The sequence below is a fragment of the Oryctolagus cuniculus genome, chromosome 15 (genome assembly GCF_964237555.1).
Source record: "Oryctolagus cuniculus chromosome 15, mOryCun1.1, whole genome shotgun sequence".
NCBI lineage: Eukaryota > Metazoa > Chordata > Mammalia > Lagomorpha > Leporidae > Oryctolagus > Oryctolagus cuniculus.
The window spans coordinates 52774834-52780791 of NC_091446.1; the positions used below are offsets into that span (position 1 = coordinate 52774834).

At 37.5% G+C, this 5958-nt stretch overlaps 1 non-coding gene across 1 annotated transcript; it reads left to right on the forward strand.

Annotated features, from left to right (window-relative positions):
• Nucleotides 1-578: 578 nt before the first annotated feature.
• LOC127484327 (U6 spliceosomal RNA) lies at nucleotides 579-682 on the forward strand. Its single transcript, XR_007911193.1, has one exon. It is a non-coding gene; the product is annotated as a U6 spliceosomal RNA (small nuclear RNA).
• The last annotated feature ends 5276 nt before the right edge of the window (nucleotides 683-5958 follow it).

The window sequence follows — 5958 nt, forward strand, 5'->3', positions numbered from 1 at the left end:
AGCAAGTTGGAAAGATTTATGCTACTTGAATTTAACATGTAATTTAAAGACGAAATAATTAAGACAATATGGCACTGGCATTAAGATAAACATAAAGATCAATGAAGTGAAAATAGACCTACACTTACATCCTCAATTTATTTTCAACAAAGGCAACAAAGCAGTTCAATAAGGAAAGCCTTCTGAACACATCATGCAGAATAACAGAATACTCACATAGATAAAAATGAACCTCAGCCCCTGTTTTATATTACACTCTGAAAGTAATTCACAAAGAATCATAAACCTAGACATAAAAATGAAAATTCTAAAGCATGTAAAGAAAACAGGAGAATACTGTCATAACATGGTGTTAGGTAAACATTTCTCAGAACACAATAACTATAAAATTTTAAAACTTCAGATTTCATCAAAATTTAAAACTTCTGCACTTCAAAAGCCACTGTTAAGAAAATGAATCGGCCACAGCTTGGAGCAAGGGTTCTCAAAGATATAGCTGATAAAGGGACAGTATCCAGAAAACATAAATGACTCAAATCCAAACAAAAAAGATGAACTCAATTAAAAATGAACATAAGGTGCTCAGTTAGGCAGCACAAATACTAACTCTGGAGTGATACGGAGATTAGCATGGCTCCTGAGCAGGGGTGACAGACAAATCTGTGAGGCATTCCACACTGTTAATAACAAAGTGAATGCAAGATTTTAACCAACACTTACAAATGGTCAATACATAAAAGTCGCTCCTCATTATCAATCACAGGCAAAAGCACAGTAAATCCACCCTGAGATACAACCACCATCTACCTGGAAGGCTCAAGACTGACAACAGGAAATGCTGGCAGGAAAGTAAAACAAGCACTGTAAGATACTCAGTTAAACCATATAAACACTTAAAAAAAAAGTTTGATATTTTCTTTTAAAATAATACAACTGCCCTGTGACCCAGCAATTTCACTCCTGAATGTTTACATAAGAGACAAGAAAGCATAAGTTAAAAAAAAAAAAAGTCTAAGGATATACCCAACAGCTTTCTTCATCTTAACAAAAACTGGAAACAGCCCAGATGCTCATTAACAGGTAAATGGATAAATAAACTAGGCTGTATTTACACAGTTAATGTTAATTAAAAGCAAAGAACCCAAACTACTATACATACAACACATTGAGTCTCTACTATTAGGCTACACAATGGAATCTTATTTAACTGAGTATATATCGTATGGTTCCTTTTATATGACATTCTAAAACAGGCAAAACTCATCTTTAGTGAAAAAAATCAGAACAGTGGTTGCTTCTAGGAGTGGGGTGAGGGGAGGACTGACTGGAAAGGGTAAAGAAGGAGTGTTCCGTGGTGACAGTAATGTTTCATATCCTTTCCCAAGGGTCCATGTTAGCAAGTGTATGCATTTGCTAAAATTCAAACAGGACTCTTCAGTGTTTTACATTCTACTGTGTGTAATTATACCTAAAAAAATCAGTAAACAAATACAGTCAGTCCTCTGTATGTTCCACAACCACTGAGTCAACCAACTGCAAATCAAAAAAATTCAAAGAAAAAAAAAAGGGCATCTGTAATGCACATTACAGACTTTTGCTCCTTGTCAGTATTCCTTGAACAGTTATTTACAGAGGGTTCCAAGATGGTGGCGTAGGGAGGGAGCTTACTGCTCTAGCCCAGGAGAAGATAGTTTTAAAAAAGTGGAGATAGTGTAGTCTCAGGGAAGAAGTAGGGAAACAATGGCAGAGGAAAGTCTACCAAAATTAGAGGGACACCGTGGGCCTACGTGGAGCGCATGGGCACCCACAGCTCGGGACCCCAACAGCTGAGAACCTTTGTACCAGTGCTGTAAAGTGAGCTGAGACCAGCCCACAGTGGCGCAGGTCACAGGCGAAAAAGTTGCAGGAAGAGCCTAGAGGGATCAAGGCTTGGAACGCCATGGGGGAAAGTGTATCAGCCATACTAGAGGAGAAAAAAAAAACCAACCACCACAAGACGGACACATTTCTCTCTCTCCACTCACCTTACAAAGGTGTACAAGCCAATAAAGTGAGTACCATTTTGGACATATGTAACACCTGGGCCAGCTTGTATCTGCACCTGGCAAGCAGCCAAGCAGAGACTCCTGACTCTGGTGGGGAGAAATAACAAGGTGCTAGGAGCTTGTGACTGTGTGAAGCTTCTGAACTGGGACTGTGGGGAAAACAAAAAACAAAAAAAAACAAAAAAACAAAAACCTGAGGGTGTGTGGGAGAACTCACGGTGTGGCTGGGACTTTGAGCAGTCTCAGTGGGAGACGCCATAGACTCTGGAGTTCCTGGTTACCTGGTGAGAGACACTGCTGGAGAATCCAAATTTACACTGAGGACTACACAGATCCTTTGTGCGGTCCTTAGGACAGAGCAGATGAATGTTATACGCAATGGGGCTAGTGCTTAGGCACTGGTCTCCATTGAGAAGAGCTCAGCTGGGCAGAATATACGTCCCTTCTGATTAAAAAGGAGAGAGAGAGAGAGATTGATTTACCACATCAAACCTGTGTGTGTCACCTTAGGCATGCCCTTAATCCTGGAGAACTGAACAGAGCTCTCTGGCCACACCCACTACAAGTCTATAGAGATTCACTGAAAGCAGACAGTCCATTTATCTACAGAGTCATAGCACAACAATAAAAGCTGCCACAGTGGGGGGTGGGGAGGAGAAGAAGAAACCAACAGGTATCTCCACAAATGCTGAAAAAAATAGAAAAATCCAAGAAACAAGAATAAGGAAGACAAAATGACACAATCAAAGAAACATGACTCTTCAATACTAGATTGTGAAGATGATGAGATAGAAGAAATGCAAGAAATGGAACTCAAGAAATTGATCATAAGATTACATAGAAGTAATCAAATGCATGAACTACTGAAATCTGTAGGACATGAAAGAAAATTACTCCCATGAATTTGAGATCCTAAGAGGAATCAAAATGAAGAATTCAGTAGAACATGAAATTAGGATTTTAAAGAGAAATCAAAATGAAATGAATTCAATAGAACAAATAAATGCAGTGGGGAGCCTTAAAAACAATCTATGAAGCAGAAGAGAGAATACTGGACTTAAAAGACAAAGCACAGGAAAGTATACAGTCAAACCAAAGACAAGAGAAGGAAATTAGAAAACTAAAACTACTGTTGGGAATCCATAGGATAGTATTTAAAAAAAAAAAAAAAAAACTCAACATATGGGTTCTAGGAGTTCCTGAAGGCATGGAGAGAGAGAAAGAATTAGAACGTCTTCTTAGTGAAACAATAATAGCAGAAAACGTCCCAGGTTTGGAGAAAGAAAGGGACATCCAAGCACAGGAACACACATAACTCCCAGTAGACATGACCAAAAAAGATCCTTCCCATGACACATTGTAATCAAACTCACCACAGTGAAACACAAAGAGAAGATTCTAAAATGTGCAGGAGAGAAACATTAGATTACTTTCAGAGGATCTCCAATTAGACTCACAGCAGACTTCTCATCAGAAACCCTACAGGCCAAGTCTTAAGAGAAAAAACTGTCATCCCAGAATATTATACCCTGCAAAGCTCTCATTTGTGAATGAAGGTGAAATAAAGACCTTCTATAACAAACAGAAATTGAAAGAATTTGTCACCACCCATCCAACCCTACAAAAGGAGCTTAAGGATGTGTTGCACACAAAAACACAGAAACATGGTCATTACTACGAAAGAAAGCAAAGGAAGAAAATCTCAAAAGATCAAAGGAAGTTCAAAGTATAAATTAGGAATATTTTTGGAAAAATGGCAGGGCAAAGTCATTACTTATCAATAGTCACCTTGAATGTAAATGGCTTCAACTCCCCAGTTAGAAGACACAGACTGGCTGGATGGATTAAAAAAAATCCATCTATTTGCTGCCTATAAGAAACACATCTCACCAACAAAGATGCTTGCAGACTGAAAGGATGGAAAGATATTCCATGCCAACATAAACCAAAAAAGAGCTAGTGTAGCCATCTTAATATCTGACAAATAGACTAACACAAAACTGTTAAAAGAGACAAAGAAGGGCACTATATAATGGTTAAGGGATCAATTCAGCAGGAAGATGTAACTATTATAAATGTATAATTACAGGGCACCTGGCTATTTAAAAGAAATGTTAAGGGATTTAAAGGGAGACTTAGACTCCAGTACAATAGTAATGGGGGACTTCAATACTCCACTTAAAACAACGGACAGATCAACCAGACAGAAAATCAACAAGGAAACAGCCAACTTAATTGAGAATATAAACCAAATGGGTATAACAGATATCTACAAAACTTTTCATCTTACAGTTGCAGAATACACATTATTCTCAGCAAGGCATGGAACTTTCTCTAGGATTGACCACATATTAGACCATAAAGCAAGTCTCAGCAAATTCAAAAAATTCGAAATCAGACCATGCACCTTCTCTGACCACAATGGAATGGAAGCTGGAAATCAGAATTTCAGGAATCACTAGAGCATATGCAAACACATGGAGACTGAACAACATGCTCCTGTGACAGTGGGCCATAGAAGAAATCAAAAACTTTCTGGAAACAAATGAAGACACACAACATATCAAAACTTATGGGATACAGCAAAAGCAGTGTCAAGAGGAAAGTTTATAGCAATAGGTGCCCCCATCAAGAAATTGAAAAGTCACCAAATACATGAGCTATCAATGCATCTCAAGGATCTAGAAAAACAACAGCAAACCCAAACCCCATATTAATACGCAAAAAGAAATAATTAAAGAAAACAAAATTGAATCCAAAAAATAATACAAAAGACCAAGAAAACAACGAGCTTGTTTTTTGAAAAAATAAATAAAATTGACATACCATTAGCCCAACTAACCAAAAAAGGAAGAGAGAATACCCAAATCAATCAAATTAGAGATGAAAAAGAAAATGTAACGACATACACCACAGAAATAAAAATCATCAATAATTACTACAAAGAGTTGTATGCCCACAAACTGGGAAACCTAGCAGGAATGGATAGATTCCTGGTCACATACAACCTACCTAAATTGAGCCATGAAGACATAGGAAACCTAAACAGACTCATAACCAAATCATAAATTGAATCAGTAATAAAGGCCCTCGCAACAAAAAAAAAAGCACAGGACCAGATGGCTTCACTGCTGAATTCTACCATACATTTAAAGAAAAACTAACTAAAATTCTTCTCAAGTTATTCAAAACAATTGAAAGAGAGGGAATCCTCCCAAATTCTTTCTATGAAGTCAGAATCATCTTAATTTCTAAACCTGAAAAAGATGCAACAAAAAAAGAGAATTACAGGCCATTTCCCTGATGAACATAGATGCAAAAATCCTCAACAAAATTCTAGTTAATAGAATCCAACAACACATCAGAAAGATCATCCACCCACACCAAGTGGGATTTATCCCTGGTATGCAGGGATGGTTCAACATTCGCAAACCAATGTGATATACCACATTAACAAACTGCTGAGCAAAAACCATATGATATCTCAATAGATGCAGAGAAAGCATTTGATAAAATAACATCCTTTCATTATGAAAACTCTAAGCAAATTGGGTATAGAAAGAACATTCCTCAACACAATCAAGGCAATTTATGACAAACCCACAGCCAACATCATATTGAATGAGGAAAAGTTGGAAACATTCCCACTGAGATCTGGTACCAGACAGGGATGCCTACTCGCAACATTGCTATTCAAAATAGTCCTGGAAGTTTTAGCCAGAGCCATTAGGCAAGAAAAAGAAGTCAAAGGGATACAAATTGGGAAGAAAGAAGTCAAACTATTCCTATTTGCAGATGACATGATTCTTCACACAGGGGATCCAAAGAAATCCATCAAGAGACTGTAGGAACTCATAGAAGAGTTTGGTAAAGTAGCAGGATGTAAAATCAATACACATAAATCAACAGCCTT